Source organism: Aulonocara stuartgranti, assembly GCF_965226115.1.
Source record: "Aulonocara stuartgranti genome assembly, chromosome: 15".
Classification (NCBI taxonomy): Eukaryota; Metazoa; Chordata; class Actinopteri; order Cichliformes; family Cichlidae; genus Aulonocara; species Aulonocara stuartgranti.
Genome location: NC_138951.1, coordinates 1737144 through 1763379, shown reverse-complemented (window position 1 = coordinate 1763379; position 26236 = coordinate 1737144). Strand labels below are relative to the sequence as shown.

The following is a 26236-nucleotide window of genomic DNA, read 5'->3' as shown; positions in this document are numbered from 1 at the left end:
CTTTTTGTGACTATTTCACATTTTTCCATGAGACTGTTGATATTTAATGTGAAAGTGAAAGAAAGGAAACAGATCAGGTCACGCTTATATATTAACCATACACGTGATGGACGTGATGCTGTCCACATGCACCCCACTATGTTTTTACGTGTTGTGGCTCTGTTGTGTAAACGTCAACGCCATTTTACACCAGTGAAAACGGAGCTTTTCAGAAAATCCTTCCAAAGTGAAAACTTTCATAAAATTTTGCATTTATATGTTGACAAGGAAAAACTGATTTTGGTGCTCTTGACGTCATTTTGTGTTTTCAAAAACAACCGGAAAAAATAAAATTCTGGTTTAGAAAAAAAAAGCCGTGTGCGTGTGGAGGTAGCCGCAGTGCTTTGTTGCTCTTGGCTGGTCGGAGCTGGTCTATCCAGCTGTGTCCAGAGGCATTAAGGTCCTTGCACATTGATAATACCCTTGGAAAGCAAATGGCATTTGCACATTTGTCTGCCGTTGCCGGGAGTAATAGGAGTAAAAGCAGGGAGAGTGCACATCTCTGTCACCTCCTTGGCTGCCGCTGCCTTTAAGGTGAAAAAGTGCGCAGCCATCCGCTGCCCTGCTAATGTCTCGACATGGCCTACCTCAATGACAAGGCTTCCTCTCAGAATTTAATTATAAACCTCTGTTTTTTCTTCCTCTCTCGCTTGTTTGGCGGCCGACCTCTCATACTTCCTCTTCCTCTGCAATCAGCCTTCTTTATTCATGCCAATAAAAAATTTTTTTCTTTTTCCACAGCTCGGACTGCTGCCCACGTGCAGCACAAACACAAGTACACTGGTGTAAAATAAAGCTACCACTCTCAAGCACCAAGGCCAAACGCTGCATTACTCACACTCTGGCACTTAATGAAGAGTACAGGTGTGTGTGGAGGAAAGGTGCTAATACCTTTTCCTGCTCTATTTTTGCTGGAAAACGTGTAAAGGTGCTGCTCTGCTGTAAGAAACCTTTTGGTCTTTTATCTGTTCCGCTCGGCGCCTTCCACCCCGGATGTCACGTTTCTTTTTGTTTTCAGAAAGCGTTTAGAAACCGCCCGCCATCACTCACGCACGCCATCGTTTCTTTAAACAACACGTGCATTCTATTTTCCTTTCTTTATGTGACTTAATCGCACGGCTCATTATCGTATTTAATGCGGACTGCTTTCACTCGTTCCGTTGCGGAGCACTTTTACGACGCACATACTTTCAGTTCGTCTGGTGAACATAAAGCGTTTGGCGATTGCACACAATCTCTGCATCGTCTCGTTCCACTTCTATTGTTGCAGCACAGACGTGGGTTTGATATGCAAACTCAGCGCAGCAGTTGTGGTGCTGTGAAGCCACACCAGCACACAGTACATGTGATGCTGTAAATGACGGATTAAATTAGACATTTATGGCCAGAACAGTTTTTGAACAGGAGCCTGTTTTCTGGGAGGTACGACGACCCACACGAGACTTTCTAACTGATGTGCTTCTGTTTGAGCACTTAGACATAATGTTCAGGTCCTTGACCGTCTAGATGATATTCTGCCAATGTCCACATGTATCCCTCTGCAACAATTAATTAAATGAACTGATTACACACACACACACACACACACACACACACACACACACACACACACACACACACACACGGCTGCCGCTCTTTCTTCACTCATGAAAGAATACATAAAAACACAAGTGGGAATCAGATTTTCACTTTCGTGTCTCTGTGCAAAAATCGTTATTTCTTTTGACAATCAAGCGTAAGCTACATTATAACTACTGCCATGGCAACAAAGATAGGTCGCCTCATTATGGTGTGGTATACTTGCTGTCCTTAACAACATTTTTAAGTGTTAAGGACCAGTGGTGACATTACGCTCGTTAGTCCAAATATGTTCCTTCACTTCACCTTAATTTCAAGATTATCCTGATTTTAAGAGGTGATATAAAATGAAAAGTTCAGTGAGAGTCTGGGTCAGGTTAGCTTTGTGTCAGAGTGAAGTGACTATGATGAGGCTCGCCCAATCCACAAAATTCTAAATGAAACACGTGCCAGCATTGAGCACATGCTTGTGGACTTTGATTAGCCCCAAGAAGACTTAATTTATGAATCACCTTTGTTAAAGTCTGGACTGTTAGTTCCCTTACCAAAATTTTCAATGTTCCCTTTTAGTCAGCGTCGGCAACTGGAGCATTTCAGCTGACTTGCTAACAACAAAACGCCGGACGCTTTTAAGTGACATGCTAACTTTAGCTACTAATTAAGAGTCCTTCAGGGATTATGTCGATTAGAAAGAGTGGAGGGTTTGGGTACCTTCACATTTTTTAAACTAAAGGAGCATCTGTTGTTCAGTATATGCTACCAAACATGTAAGCTAACTTTTTGTTAGCTGCTTATTAAACATCTTTAGCCAATCAGTATCTTGTTTCATAGTCGGACTCACCTCACATCCAGTTTCATAACACAAATCAGTGGCTGATGCTGCAGCAGACAGGTCCATGTTTTACACTATACGAGATGGACGGCCTTTGGTTTCAATCAGCTGAGATTTAATGGAAACATGTAAAGGCAGCACCGTGCGCCAACTCAACTCAACTCACTGGAAAAAAGTGAAAAATGCTAAAACTAATTTACCTCAAATGTATCTGTGAGGTGGTTACTTTGTGCCTCCCCTGGTCAGAGAACAATGGAGAGGGACACAGAGTGGCACTTCTGCCAAAGGCCTCTCTTGATGGCTTTTGCCCTCCAGAATTTCCTGAAGCTGCACTGGTGTGGTGGAGGACCAGCGTGGTTCTGCATTCATTCAAACCATGCCCACAGCCCCAGTAATGCCTGAAGCCGGAGTTCTTACAGCCAACTGGCAACATAAGCACAAAACGTGGGGACGTCTCCGAGTGTCAGTGTGATGTTAGCAGCAGTGGCGTTGCTGCAGGGAACATCCTGCCATCTGCAGCCACTGCAAAGCTAGCTTATATCTGCATCTGCAGGGGACAAATAACCCCTCAGTCTGATGTCACGATGTCGATAAGAGTCGTTTGACAGCATTGGTCTTGGTTCTGCATGATTTTAAACAGTACATGTTCAGATCCATTTTCACCCACAAAGTGTTATTTTTATATATTTCAGAGGAAATAAGAACACCGGCTTTGATGTGGTTTCTTTTTTTTCTTTTGGTCCCCCGCTGTGGTTGATGGCTTCCCCTCCCTGAGCTTGGTTCTGGGAGAGGTCTATTCCCTTCCCATTGTCACCAAGTCCTGCTCACAGGGATCATCTGATGGCTGGGGTTCTCTCTCTCTGAAGTTGTATCCCCTTTACAAGATAAAATACTAGGGGTGGGGGAAAAAATCGATACTGTGTAGTATCGTGATATTTTGTTTGCTAATAATGTATCGATACAGGGACAGCAGAAATCGATATTTTGTTACAAAAAGGTTTTTGTGCTCTGACTTCAGAGCATGTTGATCCTTTTTCTGAGCAAGAACCCTGACATTCCTTCACTGTCCAAATGTGTTTAACTTTTTTTTTGGCAGCAATAAACATGACAGTTTACTTATTTTAATTTAAGACATGTTTTATTTTAATTAAGTTTAAAACTTTTTTATTTAATGTAAAATTATATTTTGTTTTAATTTACTTTCAAATTCTTCAGTTGCTGAAGGGGCTGCATAGTTTTCATAAATTGCATAGTTCAGAATAGCTCGACTAATACAAACCGTTCAGCTTGTCAACAATAAAACTGAAATGAGAGAAAGACTGAGTGTGGACTTTGATATTAGATAAAATTAATATTGATAAAGTTTACCTTTATGTACAGAATCTGAATATCGCAAAATATTTTTAAAAATTGCAATAATATCGTATCGTGCGTTAAGTATTGTGATAATATCGTATCGTGGGATGTATGGTGATTCCCACCTCTATAAAATACGATGAGGAAGTTGTTGGGATTTCATTTTTTCGGTTTCGTATTAGACATTTAGGTGATATTTATTAAACATATATATTTAATCATTATTCCAAGAGCCCAGCGTGCACACAGTTTCTGCCTGGGGACACATTTTGCTCGTGTTATACGATTTCCGGGAAAAACAAACCAAAAACATATAGCTGACCTGGTATTTGTTTAAGTACATTTCCAATTGAGTTTTCCTTCTGAAAAGCCACTTAAGGCTTTTATGAAGGCAACTTGTCATGCCTCTAATGCCTGCAGTGCTTATGGGACAAACTCCCCAAACTACACCTCCTTTGAAACAGTTTAGTGCAGTGATCTCTGCAGCCGAGTCAATAAATAGGAGCATATTACTTTCTCTCTCTCGCTAACTCTCGGCTCCCAGAGCTCCCTCCTCTCTGCACGATCCAATTTCAGCCCGACGGAGGAGATCCTTCCTCGGGGCTCGTTCAGATGGAGGCCGCGGGGCCGTTTACACACAGGGGCGAGAATGAGGGATTTCTAATGACTCTGCACTCTGATAGTCTTCCAGTGGTGCCCAAGGCCTCTTGCCAAGGACCTTCCAACTTGACACAGCTACTCATCAACTGGTCGCATAACTCCAGAGTGTAGGCAGAGCACAGGGAGGGCTCTGAGTCCTGGAAGCTCAGCCTCGATGAGAGTTGGGGTCGTATAATGATCCCAGGCTGCTTCTCTCAATGGCTTTTTTTTTTTTTAAAAAACCTCGTTGTTTAAATGTCTGAATATTTTTGGAACTTTTTATTCCATAATGTCCTATTCAAAAGACAAAAAACCTTTTCTTTTAATTTAGCGGGGACTTAACTTCTTATTGCAAATGTAATCCATGAATACTGAGGACTGTGTCCCAAATATTAACTTTGACACTGTCCTGTCGTTTTAAGTAACACTGAGGTTGCAATGGCTGTCCACAGTGGTAGAGGAGGGTGGATGCTTTTTCTCTGTTTGCTTAAGGTTGTCAGATTCAGTTATAAACTTTGCAAGATTTCAGTTTTGCAGAGTTTTGCAAAAAAAAAAAATCAGTATTTGTAAAAACACCTGAAACAATCCTGCGTGACGTGGAAAGATTCACCGTAAACTGGAATCCTTGTTGGTGTTTAATTTCACGATTCTCATCTTTTCTCTGTTGTTTTGATTCTTTAAAATACAAAAGAGGTCAGCAGAGCTGTTTTTGTGTGATTTCTTTCACTGCATTCCTGGTGAAGTTCACTTTTTAAACTTTTATTTCATTTTAGTTTGTTTTGGTCTAAAAACCTGAAGTATCAGGATTTTAATTGATTAGCTGCGGTTCCACTCACATCTCTGTCTTTCTGCAAGAAGCTTAAAAGATTTTTTATTAGTTTGTTTTTCTTGGTTTTTTATTAATTTCCTCATTTGCGTGTTTGGTGCCGTGTCGTTGAAGGTCAGCTGCTGTTGTGCTGCACCTGTCACTGATGACTTTGTTTCTACGACTTTATTTTCTTTTGCATTGTAATGATCATTATTTGCACCACTGTCCAACAATTTGTCGTTTTAAAGGATCATTTTTGTTGCACTGTCAGTTACATTTCCAACATTTTCACCATCTTCGGCTGCTTTTCACTGATCACACTCATTTTACAGCTGTGTTTATAAATCAGCGGACATCTTTCAGTTTGTGCCCTCAAACTGACATCATTTCATTTAGGATTCAAACACCCGACACTTCCAGCTTCATTCACACTCACACGCTGACGTAATGTTCAACAGACTCGTTTTTAGCACTTGTGCATAAACAGCTATTTTTCCACTGTTTAAGCAAAAACCTGAACTTTCACTGATACAACGTGAAGCAGAGTCAAAGGTTCAGATTTTGCCTTTGTATCAAATTAATGGTTATTTTTATTTTTCCCATGCAGAAAATTTACTGTCAGTTTTGCTGTTAATCAGATCGTCCCAGCTACTGAATTATAGAAGGTGGGAAAAAATAATGTGTCTCTTACGTCTGATTAACACTCATAAATGTGAAAATAGTCATTTACAAAGTCGCTGATCATTTTTCCAGTAATTGCTCTTCAAATTGTTTTCATATAATAATGCAGTTAGCTCATCCTGTCATACCGACCAGCTGCTCTGATCACAGGAAACCACAAACTTAGTTTTTCAAACAAGCTTTTTTTTATAAAATGTAAATTTTATAATTATAGTTTAATTCCATATAAATAAGGTGAAATGAATTCATCACAAATTAATCAGAATATATTAGGGGTGCAACGATACACAAAATTCACGGTTCGGTTCGATACTTTGGTGTCACGGTTCGATATTTTTTCGATACAAAAAAAAATGTTCATGCCTTTTTAGTTTGGTATTTATTAAAATTATAAATATATATTTTAACTCAAAAGTACAGTTTTTAAATTTAATGTTGCTGAAACAACAAAGTAATAAAAAAAATAAATCTGATCGAGGAATCGCTCATCTTTGGAAAAGAGTGTTTATTACAGAGAAATGGCTCTTTCAAAATAAAAGCTATACTATACGCTTCTTCTGGGCTATATTCTCAGCAGCATATTAAACATATCAGGTCCCCATAAGGAGAATCCTGTGCTAACGGCTGTCTAAATGACTCGGGTACAGTTTGTAGCATGCTGCTTGTTGTTTTTGTCTGCTTCCACTTGTCTTTGCACTAGGATGATGTCGGCGTAAATGTGCAGTCATATTCGTTGTGTTCTCACTAGTGCTGTCAGCGTTAATCTGAAATGACGTTAACGCCACAACACGGCAAATCTCCGTTAACGAGCTACCGTGGATCGCCCGTGCGTGGGGCTGGACGGCCAACACGTTAACGAGCTAACTGCGCTAACACACTAGCTCCTACCATGTAATTGAGCATTGCGTGGCACATCCAACATACTGTTTTACTTTAGTCCATGACTCGCTTACCTTCAGGGTCATACGTCACATGAAAACCAAAATAGTTCCAAACGCCAGATCTGAATGAGGGTGGGGGAGGTTCAGTTTGCCATGTTGCAAGGAGAGCTTAACTTCTGTCTCGCTAGCTTGCCCTGCGCTCTTCCTTCTGACGATGCTGTCTGTGTTGAGCGCTCAGCAGATCTGCGCTCGACAGTGCAGCCTAGGCGGAGTAGTTGAACGCAGATCCACTGAGCGCTCAACACAGACAGCATCGTCAGAAGGAAAGTTGATCAAATAAATTACAAATTTTGTATTGTTCGATACATATGCGTACCGAACCGAAAGCACTGTATCGAACGGTTCAATATCGATACGAGTGTGTGTGTGTGTGTGTGTGTGTGTGTGTGTGTGTGTGTGTGTAGAATGTAGCAAAGGGAAACTCAGTTCTTTTCCCCAGAAATACTTTTAGTCAGTTTTCACATATTTGATACTTAGTAACTTTGAAAAAAAGAGCGCAGTATCAAACACGTGAAACTGAGTGAAACTTCAGCCTTGCACTGCTTTACAAAGAAGAAGAAGCCATCACATGGATACAATTTGATACCATAATGTTACAGTGCAGTGACGTTTCTAACATGTAGGCAACGAATGAAAAGTTTTTACAATTCAATTTAAAAAAAGAAGGCGTTTATTATATATACATTATAATTCATACATGGCACTCTGTATGAATTAAATGGTGCTTACACAGTGTTTTTATACTTTTATTAAGCACTCCTTTCACAAGGACACCTCAACAGATAGACGGGAGTAGCTGGAGGTCGAACCCCTCTATGTGCAGCCTCACCAAAAAAAACAAAACAAAATTTGTGTGAAAATCTGCACTTTACGTAACCAAACCCCTTGGATCAATGACACGTGGGGCAAACAAACTAAACAAGCAGAAAAACTCAGCATGAGATGGGGCGGGCACAGTGCTCCCATGAATGACAGTGAGCAACGAGGAATCTACGAGGAGGCCCAACAATGTGGCTGTAGACCACGTATCTGATGGTGCTGATGGGCCTGACGGAGCTGAAAAATGAGAGAGATTAACACAAAGGTCAGCACCACCATTTGTTTCTCCTAACCTGCATCAGTTGTGAACCTAGTTACACTTCCAGGCTTATTATTGTGACACACGGGGCCACAGACCTCAGCTTGTGTGCATGAATAAGTGTCGAGTGGTAGGGGAAAGAAGAGCAGCACTTGACCCTCCGTCGTCTCTGGGTTTAGTCATATTTCCCCGTCACAGTCACAGCCCGAGCTGAACTCCTCCTTCCTTTACTACATCAACATGTCAGAGTCAAAACATCACACCGCAGGCACGCACAAACACACACACACTTAGACAGAATGTCACTGTGATGTGGGTTCATCACCTCGATCAAGAATGCTGCAGCTCATCCTTTCAGGGAGGGAGTGAACACACACACACATCTCAGTTTGTCATCTGGGCATACTAAGATGTACATGTCTCTACAGCATTCATCCCTTGACAGTTTGGCTCCACTGACATTTAACCAAAGCAAAACAAATTCCACTCATGAGTGCGTTTTCAGTACACATGGAAAAAAAAGTGTAAAGTGATACCCGGAGTAATGTGAGTGTAAAAAGTCCCCTGATAATAAATACAGGCAGGATGGGAGCAGCAGAACAATGCTTCTCTCGCGGCTGCTGATGTGTGTGCCTGAAAATGAGGCCGTTTTGTTGCGAATAACGATGCGGCTTTCCACAGTTTACAGGCAAATTTGAAAAAGACTATTGTGAAGCACGACCCACTAGGAACGAGTGGTTTTATTCCTGTCAGAGCTGCTTTTAAAGAAACAGCTTCCCTAAACCGCTCGTTACTTTTACATGTCTGGGTCCATTTATACGAACGGTCCCTGTTGTGTAATTTTTCCAGTTGTTCCCTCTCCTTTATTGTTCGTTGCCCCCCCCCCCCCCCCCCCTTTTTTTTTTCTCAACACCATATGCTCGGGATGGAAAATTGATTATAAATAGCTGATGTGAGGGATCCACGGTAATGATGGCGGAGAGTGTTCTGTCCCACGGCACGATGTCACCACAAGCTATCAGCTGCCGCGGTGCAGCACTTTGATGCCGCCCAGCGCGTATTACGCTCTGACGCTGGTAAGTCTATCTGCCTCCAGAGGGCCTGCCTGGGGGTCAGCTAATGGGACCACTGCCATCCTGCCTCTAGGCTGTGGAAAACCTCCCCCCTCCTCCCCCAACCCGCCTTCTTTCCTGAAGACTTGGTTACAATAACTCCAACTCTGACGAACCCAGATGGGAGGGAGCTCTGTCTGTGTGTGAGGAGACGGAGTAAAGGTGTAAGCAACCGGCCCAGCGCGCCCGGAGCAACGCAAGCCCACTCGCGCCTTGGAATCTTTCAATTTGCCTGCAATAAATTGCAGTAGGAAGCAATCACATCGCCGATGTGCTGAGAGGGTTGAAATTGAAACCTATGCAGGGACAGCAGCACACTCTCAAAGAGAGCAGAGCCATGTAGTCTTGGCTTTGACTAGTTGAAGAAATGGAAACAATTCCTGAATCCCTGCATCTCTCCCTCTTGAGAATATGCGTATTCTCCGGGCCACGAAAAAAAATGTTTGTTAGGCTGAGCACGATCGCCGACTGATTAACGTGTCAAGTCGCTACCTCGGCTTGCATATTTTCTTGCAAAAAATAAATAAATAAATAAATAATACAGCTGACAGCGGCAGCAGCAAGTCTGGCAATTATAGAGGCAACAAAACGGCTTCGGGTGGAGGCTGCTGGATAAAATCCGTGCGATACTTGAAACATGCATGAATGTGCACACGTGCCTCGCATTTCTATACATGTACCCTTTCATCGACGTGGCCCGGGTCAGTTGACGTAGTAATGTGGAGCTAATATTGGACTTGCTCCTGTTCCAACCTCGCCTTCTTTGTGTGGCGCATTAGTGCCCGGCTGAGTGGTGGTCAGCTCTGTTTACTCTAACTGCAGGTGGCATCGGTGACATGCATTAGTTCCCCCCTGCCCCCAGAATGGAGGAGCAAATGTGAGCGCAACCCCCCCCTCCCCCTCAGGCTTCTTCTGAGCTACAAGTAAAAACGTGGATCGAATATAATAAGCGTCCAATCCGCTGCCACGTGGCGCCCTGACCAGGAGCTCCGTCTGTTCTCGCAGATACTTTGGCCTCCGATGGGCCCAAGCTCGTGTTGTTGTCCGTTCCCTCACGCTCCCCGTCCACGCGCTCTCTTTTACGCTCTGGTTCGCCGCTTTTACGAGACAAAAACAGGCGTTTGCGACCTTACAAATCACAATCTGTCACAATAAGGCACGGTCTGAGCTGAGAGCTGATTCGAGATTAATAACACCGTCAGTAACATCTTGTTCTTCAGAGGGGAAGCTATATCATATTTTTTGCGTCTCTCTCACAAAAACAACTTGCATCAATAAAGGCTTGCTTAATAAAAGACCCTTGCTTGCTCATGCAGCGTGCGGGTATCAGATAATGCCGTGCGTGTTTTATTGGGTGACGGACAAATAAAGAATAGCAGAGCGGCGTGTGGGAAGGCAGACACCGGTCTAAAAGCCTCCATTCATCCCTGAGTCATGTTTCACGGGGCCTGCAGTTTCAGTTTGGAGCGTAATCTCCTCCAGATGCCCTCGCGGGGGGGAAACAGCCCCCCCCGCCCCGCAACGCAGCAAAAACTACAGCCAGACCTTGATAATGTAATGGATTTGCAAGTTTTCTCTTGTAGCTGTTTTGACTCTGCGTCCGCGTGTTTACTCTGTTTGGTTTCTCCTGTCCTCGCGCTCCAGCCCCGATCACAACAGCGTCTCCTTCCAGTCATCAGCTTCTGCGCTCGCTCCTGCTGCACGGGAAGAACGAGGGAAATATATGCATAACCCTCCACTGACACGGCGCCTGCTTTGATGTGGGATTCGCAAACAGATGCCCCCCCCCCCCGTGCGTCATTATTGAGGATATTAAAGTGCTGCCTCTCTCTCTTTGTCTCTCTGACTCCTTAACACAAACACTCGAGCCGTCGTTTGCAAAAAAAAAAAAAAAGCCAATTCCATTTCCTGTTTTAGAAACAGGCTTTGGAGCTTTCTCCTGGTTTTTTTTTTGGGGGGGGAAACAAATATAAACTGGGACTTTTGACAGGAACTTCTCGATTATGTGAGAGACTCGCAGCGCAGTTTGCGGGCCTGCAGATAATGATGATTTTATTGCTAATAATAACATGTCGCTTTTTCAGGGAATAAAGGAACGGCTTCTTGTTTTCTAACCAAGATCGTGAGGTGTAACATTTACAGAAAGCTGAACATCCTCTCATTTAAGAAGCTGAATTAGCAAGTTTTACTTTTATTTATTTTTTCTTAATGAATGCCTGAGGAGAAAAGTTTCAGACTTTGGAGCGAGTTGGATGAAAGGCCACAGCATGAAGATTAGAAAGAGCGAGCAACTTCAGCCTCCGAGAACCTCCAAAGCTTCGCTAATTATACTCCAACAGCTTCATGGGCTAGTTTTACAAATTTGACTGAATGACAGAAACAGCGAGCGGTGCTCACTGGTGCCTCTGAAGTTATATCATGTTAGTAAATGTGAGGGTCAGCTGAGAGAAAGCACTTCCTTCTTTACAGCAGCGGCTCAGTGCAGGATGTTTACAGTGTGGGCCAGTTTGGCCTCTACTGAAGACAAAGTCGAGCCAAGAAACAGCGGTGAACAAAGTCAAAGTGAAAAATAACTTCAGCCTAATGATGACAATCCAGTAACAAGTGAGGAAACAGCTCTGCACTGGGCTGTAACCCTGTGGCCTCCCCACCAACACAGCCAAGCAAACTGCCAATCATGCAAGGAGCTGCATCTGCTGCATGTATAGTAGTAAATAACAATTATATACTTAACACGTGTCCTCAAAATAGGGTTCAAAAGTGCCAAAACATATCTAGCCCATCCCTTGGTATCACATATGGAACCAGAGAACCAAAGGCAGGAACACCTTCTCAGTGCAGCAAAGACTGTGGACGATGTTGACACGATAGCAGCTGCACATCCATGATGCAAATCTCCCAGTCCACCACATCCCGAAGGTGCTGTACAGGACTGAGATCAGGTGACTGTGTAGGTCATCTGAGTCAGCAGCAACACTCGGGAAGGCTATGGTGTTCAAACAATGCTCACTGATGGTTGTGTGGGAAAATCCCAGCAGGTCAGCAGTTTCTGAAATACTCAGTTGTCTGGCACCAACAACCATGTTGCGTTCAAAGTCACTTAAATCCCACTTTTTCCACATTCTGACGCTCGGTTCGGACGCTGTGTTCCTGCCACTTTATTGGCTGATTAGATATTAACATGGCCCTAATAATTTAACTGATGTTTGTATGTCACATGATGACTTAACTAGCTGGTTTTTACTAAAATGAAAGCTAACTTAGCGTTAAGACTTTAAACTGATTCCTCACGGTGATAAAATCGCTGGTTATCACCAGGGATGGGGTAATCCGATTACTTTTTTCAAGTAACGAGTAAAGTAAGGGATTACTGTTGCAAAAACGGTAATTAGATTACCGTTACTTTCCCGTAGGAACGCTGCGTTACTGCGTTACTAAAACTGTGATTTTTTTTGCGAGAATGTCTCATGACAGTGACGTAAGCGAGTGCGACGTTCGTGACAACAGCTGTGTGCAGATCAACAATAGATCACATATTGATTGTGGGAGAGAGTATGAGCGTGCAGAGTTTAAAGCGTGGAAGTACTGACCTTACTTTGAGTTTGATTCCATAAAAAGTGACAAAAACATTAGTGTCCGCTGTGCGTGGGAAGAAAACTTCTTTTTACAGCGAAAAAAACCCTAAACTTTAATGGGAAACTCACAGAGAAACTCGCGGATTCTTCCACTGACCGCGGCACACCTGCACCAGGGTAAACCTCCGCCTACCCTGCTCCTGCTTTACAGGCGAAAATAGAGCAACAGGACCGCTGAGTCTTTGACTTTATTTATTTTCTGCTGTGTTTACTTGCATCTATTTGAAAGACTGAGTGTAAACACAAAAAATATTTAATTTTATGTGCTGGAATGTGCAGAAAATAGGTTTAAATATTAAAAAAATTTCTTCCAGTCAGAGAATGTTGCAGATAATTAAATGTTTGCTTGATGCATAAAGTTAAAAGGTTAAAACTAATAAAACAAGTTTTAAAAAGAGACTTTTCCATTTGATTACATTTTGTATGATGATGATGCAGAAAAAGTAGAATTGGGCTGAAAGATCTATCGCTTTATCACCTCTTCAGGTTGTAAATCGTGTTTTTAAAAAGTAACTAAGTAACTAAGTAATTAATTACTTTTGAAAATAAGTAATCAGTAAAGTAACGGGATTACTTTTTGGGGTAAGTAATCAGTAATTAGTTACTGATTACTTTTTTCAAGTAACTTGGCCAACACTGGTTATCACTGATATGTTAAATCATCTAAAGAGACAATCCCGCTGCCATGCACAACTGCACTGATTAATTAGAGATTTAATAAATCAGTTTAAAGTCTTTGGTGAATTTTTATTCCATCTTTTAGGTTTTCTACCTTTTTTCATTAGCCGAGTGTTTTCGTGTATTTTTCGAGCTTAAAGAACGAAAGCAAACAAAACGATCTTGATCTTTCAGCTGCTGCCTTTAGGGGTCACCACAGCGAATCGTCTGCATCCATCTCATCCTATCCCAGCACCCTCCTCTGTCACATCTGCATGTCCTTCTTCTCTGTAGTCTTCCTCTTTCCCTCCTGCCTGCCAGCTCCATCTTCAACATCCTTTGTCCAATATATCCTTTCTCCCACGTCCGAATCATCTTAGCCTTGTCTCTCCAACTTTGTCTCCAAACCACTCGACCTGAGCCGTCCCTCTGATGTATTCATTCCCAGTCATGTCCATTCTGGTCCCCTCCCAGTCAGCATCTTCAGCTCTGACTTGCCATCTTAGCCAAACCATAAATCACAGCAGGTCTCACTAGCCTCTTGTAAACCTTCCCTTTCACGCTCGCTGTTACCCTTCTGTCACAAATCACCCCTGACACGACTGCATTCCCTAAATATTATCTAATCAATTAAACTGCTCGGCCACTTTGCAGCACTCATACTCTCCAAACATGCATGTACACAAACGGGCTGAAAACCGCCTGCACCAGGCCCAATTTTACACTCTCCCATCCTCTGAGAGGGATATGAATCTGTCCTTGTAAAACACAACTGTAAATATACATAGATGAAATTTACAAGCCAATTGCCTCCTTGGACTTGAGTCAAGCTAATAAACACAGAGAAGGAGGAGAAAAGACGAGCAGGCCCTCGTCCTATCTAGGCCAGTCGAACGGGAGGCGTGGCGAGGGGTGGGCTGCGCGGCTCTCGCTCCGGGCCAGGTCTGTCGAGAAGGTCATGTGAAAGTGGAATGCGGCGGGGTCGGTTGCTCGCCAGAGGCTGCGTTCAGTCAGAAAAGCTTATTTTTTTAAAACAAAGTGAAAACTGTATGCCACCTGGGAGAGATTATTCCTCACTGTTGTCCAGGTTTATTTGAATAATTGAGTTTCTGAAGCATGCGAGGCTACATCGCCACGGGGCAAAGATCTCAGTGTTTTATGCTTTGTTTGGTTTTTTTATTTGGCAGTGCATTGTTTCGACAGAGTTTAACTGACATAATGTGAGGCTGGGCTTTTGCACGCTGCATAACTGGACAAACAATTACCTAGCAATTACTGCGAAGCTTTTGAGATAGAGAGGAATGCATCGCTCAGCAGGCAGCTGACAGCGTGCGCTAACTCAGCAAGCGACATGCAAAATAGGAAAATAATGGCGTAGAGTGCCAGAAGTGAAGAGCGTCGGTCCAACGCAGAGACACACGGCAGACATGAAGGCTGCACACGAACAGGAAAAAGCAATTTATGTAGACGCACGTGCAAACATCGAGACACATCTAAAGAGAAGTGAACATGACTGAAAGCAGGGCTGGAGGTGGGGGCGTCTCAGACTAGGTTTGGTTTCATTGAGAGTGATTCCTGCATATAAAGAAAATGATTCAGTGTTTTTCCCACACGACAGGGTTGCTTCAGTTTGCCGTGTTAAGTTGCAGCGTCGTCATAGGTCACAAAGTTTAATAAAGACAAAACTTTAAGGTGAGTAATAACAGAAAGGTGGTGACGCGACGCCTGTGAGCTGTTGAGTTTGGAAAGATAGACGGCGTATTGTGTCAACTGGACCTTTGTTCTCACCCGCATCGCCCAGTCGAGGGTTTGGGTGCTGCAACAACAACATGATGTCATGTTGACTGGTAAGGAGGAAGAATGAGGGGGAGGGGGGGGGGCAGAGGTGATAAAAATGTGGGAGGTGAAGAAAACGGGTGAAGACGTGGATTTGGTTATGTTTGTTTTTTGGCATATCCAAATTGGAATCAGATTGCAGATTGTAAAAGTCACGCTGTCGGTGGTTAGGAATCTGATTCAAATCAAATTTTAAACGACATCGTGCCCAGAGCCACTCAAATCACATTTCCAACTGTCCTTTACGTCACTGCCAGCGCCTAACACAGAACACATGACGGTAACATCACACCTGGCTGCAACTGCTGGAGACCAAGGAGGTCTGTGAGTCTTTTATTTAAGTAAAAATACATCTCTATAAGTCTTGGAAACCACCTACTGCCTTTGGTGTACTGTGTCCATACACACAACAAAATAGACCCCTGCTGTGCTGAGATGTTGAGCTTTTTGGACGCGGTGATGTTTTGGCCAGATGTTAAGATATACGGCGCACTATAGTTCTCGCCCGCTCATGCAGCTTCAGGTAAAATCGCCTCCTTGATCGAGGAAAAAGCAGAGTGGGGCCTGTGTTATTGTTATTAGTGGTGCCTCAGTGTTACCGTTAGCATGTTACTGGTGGAAATGGAGCCAATTTGAACAGCTTTAAACAAATGATGCAGTGAAGTGGCAAATAGTCTTTAGGTTATCAACAGGATACACCCTGGAAAACGCTGCCAGAAATGCAATTGGTTTCAGCTGATGCTAAACAGCCTCAAAGTTACAATGGCATCGACTTTGGGGCAACTTTATCTTTGATAAAGAGGCGTCAACGCCAAACGACGATGTGGCGACCAGAGCTGATGGGATGTCGATGAGATTTTGGGAGTGAATTTGTAAGTTTGCTGACTTACAAAGAAATGAACAGCCTCTAACTGGTATGGCATTAGTACCAGTTAGAGACTGGCCCCGCCCAAACGTCCACACAATCAAGCATGAAGGTGGAACTATTATGCTTCGGGACTGAGGGCACAGGACAACTTAAACACAACAAGGAGGCCATGAACCGTAACATCTTGGACAGAGCAATGAAGATGGGTCATGGATGGATCTTCCATCAAGACCCGAATCATGAGGCCCAGGCAAAAATGAAGTGGCTAAAGAAGAAGAACATTGAGCTCATAGAGCGGCCCAACAAGTCTCCAGACCTTAATCCTATAGAACAGCGGTCCCCAACCCCCGGGCCTCGGACCGGTACCGGTCCGTGAGTCGTTTGGTACCGGGCCGCGAGAGTTGAGGCTCAGGTGTGAAATGTGTGGTTTTCAGGGTTTTTATCGGTTTTCAGCGTTATTTTGTTATCGTTTTTATCGTTAACTCTGTTTTCCTGGGTCTTTTCACGTGTGTTATGAATAAATCTTCTTTTTTTCAGTACCGGTACTAGTTTTATTTTGTTGTATTTATCCATGATACCTTAAAGGCCGATCCGTGAAAATATTGTCGGGCATAAACCGGTCCGAGGTGCAAAAAAGGTTGGAGACCGCTGCTGTAGAAAACCTGTGTAGAGAGTTTAAGCTGGAGACTTTAGAGAGTTTGTAAAGATTAGTGAACCAAACCTTCATAATATGTGTGCAAAACTGTCGACCAGGTACAAGAAACATCTTGCTGCTGTACTTGCCAACAACAGTTTCTCCACAAAGCACGAACCTACATTTTGCGAGTTTCAGTTGAAACTTGTTATTACAACTTTAAATATAAAGCCTTGAGCTGTAGCAGGATCACTGCTGTTAGATCAGAGGAGAGAGGTTTGAATGAAGGAGAATGACGATTTCAACCACATTCTTTGGAAATATAAACATTTTTTATTTTTTGTCATCAAAAAAGGAAGTTTTGCCGCATAAATGTGAGTCCATTTTTGGAGTCTAATGTAAACAGTTATTTTTAAAGCCTTCTGGGAAGAGGTCTGCTGAAACAACCCAGTAAATGTGAAAAAGAACCAACGCCATTGCATGAAGCTGAGCAAAAAGATTTCATGGAATGAAATGAACTCGGCGTTGAAAGAAGCAGAAACGGAGACAAACATTCCTGGTGTCTGATACGACCTGCATCACCACGACTACTGTGGTGTGAGACGATTCATCGCCCGTATTCATCTAATCTGCAGCCTTCTGTTTTGGTTACATTTGAGAGAAATACCCTACTCTCACACTTGTTCAGTGTGTGTGTGTGTGTGTGTGTGTGTAGCAGCACTGCTGCCACAAAAATAATGCTGATAGCTCTGCGATGCCTGAACACCAAATGCAACATCGCTTGTAAATGACAACAAGGATTTCACAACTAAAGCTCAACTTTGAGGAATAAATTGAGTTTTTATGAGGTGTGAACATAAAATCTAAGATAAGGGGGGGACATGAGGGTGGAGGGGGGGCGGCTGAGTCCTGAATGCGCCAGCAGCACGAAGCCTGTTAAAAGTTCAGTGTGACTGGAGCAGAAAATCAAGGAGTGCAGCTCCGAGTTGCGTTATGTACGCCTGCTGGCAGCCCTTCTGGCTGGCATTCGCCGGCGCTTTTTTGGCCACTTTCAGAGGTTTCCAAAGCAAACAGGAACGGCTCTGCTTACGCGCCATAAAACCTGTCCTCAATTATAGGCAGCGCTGTACTCACAGGGTAAGAAAATGTTCAAAGTACTTCAGTAACTTCCAAATACGCTGAAAATCTATCAGTTACATTTAAATGTGGAGTATCTGTTTTGGCCCATAACGAGGTATCATGATGCTGGTTTAGGCAATACTCCGAATGCTGTATATATTATTATTATCATTATTATTATTATTATTATACATTATCTGTGATTTAAAAATAAATTCATCAGGTATGGTAGCACCAAATATACTAGATTGTTGTTAAGACAGGGGATACGATCTGTGCTGTTTATGTCTGTGGCATAATACCATAATAGCTATACTGCCTGTTCAGAAGCCAATATAGCAGTAAGCACCACAAAAGTACCGAATGCACTGGCACACATGTTGTCCCATCACTTGCTGAAATAATAGCTTCAAGTGTCTGAAGACTTCCTGCCAACTCTCTGTACTCATACTGCAGTTTAGAACCATCGTTAAGTGTTTTACAAAGGAAGCAAAGGAACAAGAAAAAACTGATGTAACGTCCAATTTTTCCGATCAAAACTTATTTTGTGGTGAACAACTTCACTCTCAAAATATACGAGTCGCTCCAACAACTATGAGACTAGTTTGTACTCAGAAAGACGGAGCATTAGCTTATCTTGCTTAAGGTCGCCATGACTGCAGTTAGATGTTGTGCTTTTCTTACAGCCGTCAGCTGCAACATGCGTGCCTTGTCATTCACTCTGTTACTCCGTTCATTTAAATTGCTGGGTTTCTATTGGCAGCACGATGCACAAAACACAGAATAAATGGAGGTCTCACCTCAGAGGTCTGTAGCCCCACAGGATCTGCTGCCAGTGTATCATTGCCACCACACGATACCCCCAAAGGGCCCGTCCTGATGTCCTGATGTGTCCGAGCTGCTTTGGTCTATACGCTCGAAGGTTCCAGCTTTAGACAAAGCAGCATTTGCTGAGTCCTCGGGAGGTTTTCATATTCTGGCTGAACTCTAGTTATGCATTACACGATGTACGCAAAAAGTCATTGTGAGGATGTATAATGGTAATTAAATTTTTCAGTTCAAACCACCAAAACTGACTCATCAGAATTAGATTTATGCAGTAATAACAGTCAGCTGGTGGATGGATTTAGGTCCAAGAAGAAGGCACGAGGAAGCCCACAGTCCCTCAGGGCTACGCTAAGCATGGCACATGTATCCTCAGACACATTAAGACATCAGGGGCGGTAACGAGCCAACAACCAAAAATCGCAGCTCTTGAAGAAAACTAACAAAGCCGGTTATAGAACGAAGGACTTACAAAAAGAAGTCTTTCTTTTCCTTGCTAACTACAGCGTGTGACCAATCAGCTTTAATCCAGAATCCATGGTCACATTTTCCACAACTAATATTCAAAATGCCTTTTACAGCGTGGCGGCTCCTGGGTCTCAGCCACAGAGAGAGAAGGAAGAAGGGCCAGACTGAACTGACTCTTCTGGGTGTTTACGGGGTTTCTTTGTCTGTAAGTGGTTTGAGTTGTTTTTCAGGACATTGTTACTGCAGCAAGCAAAGCTGTGATTTTCCCTTTAAACTGCTCCGTAAAGAACAATCAAAGGTGCAGCTAAATGTTGAGTCGCTCACTTTGTGAAGAAAACAACCCGCGTTGGTCACCTCTAATCGTCAGATACATTTGATGCAACATGGCGAATGTTAGCGCCCCCCACCACCAAAGAAAGAAAAGAAAATCAGCTGCTGTTCCCTGATTGGTTCAGTTCTGGTCGAATCTTTCAGAGGTCACGGCTGCAGCGCGTCTCTCTCTGAACGACAGGTCCCACATTAATGGGGCGCCAGCGGTCACAAGTGGGAGATTATGAGTGTTTGATGAAAACAGCTATTGGTGGGATTCATCATGGCTGATGTTGACTCAGTTCGACCTCCAGACGTGTGCGTGAGGTCACTGTTGCAGCTTTGTGTTTTTGGGGCTTTTTTCAGGTACATCGGTCTTTATGGTATGTTAATGTCTAAGCCGTCGACTATAACCTAATGACTGCGCGCAGGTATTATCTTCCAAAAATATACATTCACAACATTCTTTCTGAACTACCGAGTTATGTTTGTTTTAATGGAGGCAGAAAGAATTCGAGCCCGTCGATGGGACGGAGGCTGAAATGCAGATGTATACACAGAGACGTTTTTTATAGACACTTAACTCTAATTAACCTTCGTTCTCCTATTTGCCTATAATCACATTATCCTCTGGTATTTGACTCTATTTTCCTTTCGTTCAGGAGAGGCCATGTCCTCCTGCTACATGCCCAGAACAGTGAGACGGAGCGAGAACAAGCTTCTCCTTGTGTCCGATCTCCCAGTCGGCCATAGAAGCAGCCTACGGTCTTCCTTCTCCCTCCCTCTCTTTCTCGCTCTCGTCTTCGTCCTTTCCTGCTCTTCCATCACTGCATATCTGAGCTCTGCCCTCAGGCTGCGTCCAGCAGTCGGCCGCTGCCGTCAGCTGACTCTTCAGTGCTACAGGTTTGGGCTTGTATAGGATTCAGTCTTCTGTCAGGATGTTAATAAACGAGAGTCTAAATAAAGTAATTCAAGACAAAAAAAAGATCAAACTGTTTTTCTTCACTGTCATTTCTAACAGTCTCAGACACGGTGAGACATTCCTAATGCCAAAGTCATGTGAAATTATTTTTTTTGCAACTAATTGTATCAAAATGTTTAAAGAAATAAAATAAAAAAGGTTGAATCTATGCGTCTTTTATCCCCCATGTTGTAGAAAACACACTGCAGCTGTCGAATGTGTTCATTTCTATACTGGTGTGTAAAACCCTTCTGCCTGTGCCCCAAAGCAATGATAGGTGGAGGTGAAAGCTCTCACTTTAACCTGAGCTCCAGAAAGGTGCCTGCTGAACTGTCAACTGACACATTACACAATGCATACTTTAAAGAACTGATGCAGAAATGAGCCTTTAGACCATAGGTGTCAAACTCTGGCCCGTGGGCCAAATTTGGCCCGCAGCCTAATTACATTTGGCCCGCGAAGCCATGCCAAATTATTATTAGAGCTGGCCTACTGGTATTATACAGCTAATATATTGTTTAGTATTAAGCTTTGCTTGTTCCATATTCAGTTTTTCAGCAAAACGTGTTTGAGTCCATAAGAAGAGATTCATTCTTAAATCTGGAGGAATAAATATATTTCAATAAATATTAATGTTAGCCCGCGACTTTGTTCCAGTTTTGAATTTTGGCCCACTGTGTATTTGAGTTTGACACCCCTGCTTTAGACGGACACTTTACACTTGCGCTTCATTGCATTTAACAAAGACATCACGTACAAGTTATTTTACAGTGTAAAGATGATATGGAAAAATGATGGAGCCTCAAAAATGATGTTTTGTAAAAAAAAAAAAAAAAAAAAAAGGAAAAAATGTTGAACTAACACCACCTTGACCACTAAAATATGAAACTCATGGTTACATGTGAAGCCATCTGTAATAACTCAATAATAATCTGTATAAACTACAGAAGGACAGACAATTCTGTTATAGCTGATTCTCTGTATAAAATACTCAATAACACTCAACTGTCTTCTTGAAGTTTGATTCTATTTACTTGATTTTTGTTTTTCGAGGGATTTTTTTTCTCCATGTACTGTTAAAACGTCATAAATCATAAAGAAATAAGATTTCTCTGAAATGTATTTTCAGATGTGCCGTCTTTGTTTGGCTCAAAGATTGTTAGTAAACCAGAAACAAAACGTTAGCTAAATGTAACAACAAGAGGTAATATATAAAAACTGCTGAAATAATTAGCAAAGAATTTTAATTGTTTATGTAAAAGTAGTTAAAAATTTAAATAGAACTGTAAAAATAAACAGAGCACTAAAGCTCATATTTAGTTCAAATAATTAGCTAAAAATAGGCTAAATACAATAATTGAAATGGTAAGCTAAGAAAGCATTCACGTTTCAAACACTTGGTGTAATACATGACGTTTTAAATGGTTAACCCAAAATAACAGATCAGAGCCGGTAAAGACTCCAAGTTCAAACAGTTAAGAGAGGATTTGCATTTTAAACAGACACTTTCTAAAATAGTCACTTAAACCCAACAGATAAAAAGTTAAAACAGCAAAAAGTAGCGTGATGAATAAAAGCTCCAAATCAGACGCAGCCTCTCAGCAGCAAACTTGACCCAGTGACTGTCTTTAAAGCATTACTTTGCAGTGAGTTAAAATGCATATATGTGGAGTGTTTCCTGCGAGCTGTTTGATGACTCTGTATGAACAATATGATTCTGAAAATAAAATCTACAGGGACAAAAACAGCAGACATATCCAGGCTACTGCTACACAATATGGAACAACTGTGAACATGTTAGGAAAATGAAATATTAGAGGTCATATGTGGATGCTGGAGAGGTGTGTGTCACTACTCTCTGTATGCTGTAGCCTTATGTTTCCTCATTAATCACGTTCATTGGCAGGTGTGGTCTGGGACTTGGCGTTCTGGAGGTTTGTTAAGTAAAAGCCGGTGAATAAAACAGCTTTGTAAATGGAGTGTAATCAGGGCAGCTTTCCCCAGTAAAGAAGAGGAGAAAAGCTTTTGATCATAGAGATGTCATTATTTCCAAAGAAGCGTGGAGTGTTTACCTGTGAGAGGCAGAGGAGGACTTCACACCCATTTAAATAATGAGACCATCGCGAAAGATGTTAAGAGATAATTGTTTCTATTTCACCTCAGACATTTTAAAAGTTATTGCTGGTATGCTCACAATTATTTTCAATCGCTTTCTGCTGGAAAAGGAAGAAGAGCTGGTGAGGTTACACAACGTAAACCGGCCCTTACCCTGTTCTGAATGCTTTCTTCTTTTTCAGCCACCCCTGCAGAGGCTGTGGGTGCACTCTTTTCATCACGCTCTTTAAAGACAGTAATAACGTGTACTCAACCTTTTATTTAGCGTCTCCTGTAGGCCACCCATTACATTCATCAGCCCTGTTTAAAACTTTGCTTCAGAAACCATTCGTCATCCCAAAGGTTGACAAGACAAGTGCAGCAGGTCAGGAAGAAGCACAGTGAACAACGGCCAGTGAGAAACAGGCAGCCGTGAATAATGCATGCGTGGAAAAAACAACAACTTCTGAAAGTTCATTTTGCTTTCAGCTGAAGATGCTCTCACATGAAAGGAAAAAAGCGCCTTTTTGCCAACTTCTATGCAGTCGTACTCCGAGCTCAGCTTGAGATAGACACTGATTAGTTTAATTATGTGTGCCGTGATTAGGCATCTTAATGGTACTCATCCCAATATGAGACATGACTTACAATGATTTAGAGCTGTGACATTTGCGATAAAGCTTTGGGAAGAAATCTGCTATTTTTCTTCTTTTCTTTTTTGTTTACAGACACTAAAACACATCCGAACACAGCGGGCAATTTAAAACACACACACACACACACACACACACACACACACACACACACACACACACACACACACACACACTTACCGTCTCTAAGCACTCGGTGGTCGTAGCGGGGTCAAAGGAGAACAGAGGCGAGGAGCCCTCACGGCGTTACGCTCTCATGTCAGCCCGGCTCACAGACACCGACGGGCTCGTTAACTTGAGAGCTCGCTGAAGTGTGTCAAGAGGAAACTGCAGGCACAAGTCGGTCAGGCCGGCGAGGAGCAGGCAAACGAGGCAGACACAAAGCGGAGAGAATTCAAAGACGCCAGCAGTTTCTTCTTCCTCGCTTTCTCTGCTGTAACTTAACCCCCCCGAGGAGCTCCGGCGAGCAGACACACACAACCAGTTCCAGACCTGTCCTGCTCCGGCGGCGTGCCTCTCCCCTTTTCTCCCTCTCACATTTCTCAGGGTTTTTTGGTATCATTTAACTCTTGATTTTCGATGAGCTCACCGCGGGCTCAGGTTTCAGCGCCTTTTGCTGGAATGCGAGGGCAGTCTGGAAGAGGCGAGAGGTGGCGGGGAGGTCAAAGGCTACCGGGCTGCAGTGCGGAGGAATGGGGATGACAGGGGAGTCCGTCATCCCGGGGAGTTCCAGCGGATGGATATCTCGAGAGGGGGGCCCCAGAGAGCCGAGAACAAAACAGGAGTCTCAGGGGTCACGGGTTACGGATGTTGAAACATTTGACATCTCTGGAGGCTACAGACTTCAGGAACACCGAGTACATTTACACGCTCACATACACACATATTCATGTCTAAGTGCCAGATTTATTGCTCACTTAGGGGGTCGGGTGTTTTCCTCCGGGACAAACACTTTGTTTCTTCTGCTGTTTTCATATTTTGATTTGGGTCAGAGGCACGAGTGTGACCACAATCAGGAGAATAATACGGTCATTTGCATAGTGTAACTTTAGCAAGGATTATGAGGAGCAGGGATTTGTTTAATGGCGCCTAGTGCCCCCTAGATCAGGCAGCTACACCGAAGATTAAGAAGAACAGGTAAAATATCACCGTGGCTTAGCCAATAAGCCCAAAATGCATATCAGTGCTTGTAAAGACTCCACCATAATTCACAATGATGTTGTGCGGTTAAATAGAAAGCAGTTCTGTCCCTGCCCTGGATTTTCTTAACCAGATGTGAACTAAACCCCGTTAATGCTGTTTTTCACACATGGCTTTACAACAGTCAGGTGTGGGATTGTTACAGACTCAATAATTCACTTTGTTTCTGAAAATATGCAACCACTGGGTCTTGATGAGTACTTAAGAGCGTGGTAAGAAATCAGGTCAAACCCTATTTTCAAACTCCATAATGGGACTAATTTACAAACCCCTGGAGGCTGAAATTCCCCCTTGACACGTTCAGAGTGCACTCGGTCGTGTGTTTGAGAAATCTTACCCACATGTGTCCAGAGTATCGATCCACCTGCAGCTTTGATAGAACTGTCGTGGCTGCAGGTATGAATCTCGCCACATTAAGGTGATCCACAAGGCAGCTGAGGTGGACCACTGCCCTGCCCATTCCTACAGGAAGCACACGTATAATCCTGATTTCTTGGCTGTGCTGCTGCCATGCAGTCGTGTACGTCTCTGTGAAAGCCTCTGAGCTGACATCCTGTGAGGTCCCTGATATTGTGCCCGGGTACATTAATAAATTAATGGGGAATAAATTATTAAAGCTGTAATCAAAGTGAGAAATATTTAGCAAGTGGATGAAATCTGTCTTGTAATTACAGAGCCTGAATTGATTTTCACCTCTCGCATAATGATCATAAAAACTCTATTTTTAACCTTTTTTTATTCTTTCTTAACAAACAAAGGACCCCCTGATATCATATTGTAAAGCACTTTGAGGTAACTGTTGTTGTGATTTGCTGCTATATAAATAGAACTGAATTGAAATGTTCTGTTTAAACTCTCTCATATTGTAAGTAAATGCCAATAATATGCCAATGAATAGATTTTTCTGTTGTCAGGATTTCATATTCTTCGGCTGCCATAAAAAACAAAAAGGCCACTTTTAGCTTGTGGCCAACTTGAGGGTGAAAGCTTTGGCCATATTGGTGCAGTTTCATATGCAAATGCAGAGCTGCTGACGATCACCGGCACCTGTTTGGTGGCACGTTACACTTTGTGCTAATTACATGCAGTTTGCTGCAGCTGCGGTGATGCTGCAGAGGTGTGAGCAGGGGTTGCACTGATAGCTAAATGGACAACACACCAGAAAAAAAAAGAGAGAGAGAGAGCAAAGTAATTCTCTCAGAGAGGATCAAACTATATTCCTGTGTAAAACAAAAACAATCATAATGACGGTGAATCACAGATGCAGCCTGGCGTGTTTTTCCTGCTGTTTACTCTTTCCCCCCTCTTCTGCCGGCCCAGCTAACTTTGAACTGCAGCCCTGGAAGCCGCTCCAGTCGCCGGGAATGTGTGGTCTTTATTAAGGAGAGGAAGTGTGCGAATGAGCACCGCGGGCCCAAAATCTCAGGAGTCTTGATCCTTTTCCCCCTTGTGGCACTTTTCACAAGCGGGGTCCAGCTAATCGCTTATACTGATAGCAAGTTTGTGTGTGAGGCCCCGCGTCTCAGAGAAACAGGCTGACGGGACACACACACACCCCTCCCGGTCTGTGTAACATGCTGAGGACTGAGCTCATATACTGTTTGTGCAGATGAGTGTCGGAGCGGGCACACCCTCTGCGGGCCTGTTCCCATGGGAACAGCAGTGATAGCGAACAGCTTGTTTTTGTGGTTTTTGGCAGTGTTGCCACTGCTGGAATACTGACAGGCGCTGGGGAGGTCTGATATGCAAAATCTCTGCCAGGTAGGCTTTATGTGAAAAGAATGTTTTCTCTTTGACTTTCTCCTCTGTGTTTCTAAAGCCACGCTGAGCTATTCGGTCACACGGCTTCGGTGGAATTCCACTTTTTTCCTTGTTTTTTTTCCTTCCACCTATCGTTGATCAAACGGCGCTTG

At 43.0% G+C, this 26236-nt stretch overlaps 1 protein-coding gene across 2 annotated transcripts in view; it reads right to left on the bottom strand.

Moving 5' to 3' along the window:
- Positions 1-24748, bottom strand: part of flrt2 (fibronectin leucine rich transmembrane protein 2) — a 50725-nt gene extending 25977 nt beyond the window's left edge. Inside the window, exon 1 of one of the 2 annotated variants that reach the window (XM_082505450.1) lies at positions 24661-24748. The gene's annotated coding sequence lies outside the window, so the exon portion shown is untranslated. Of the gene's footprint in view, positions 1-23303; positions 23875-24660 lie in introns of those variants that run through there. The other variant, XM_082505449.1, reaches the window with a different exon arrangement.
- Between the last annotated feature and the right edge of the window lie 1488 nt (positions 24749-26236).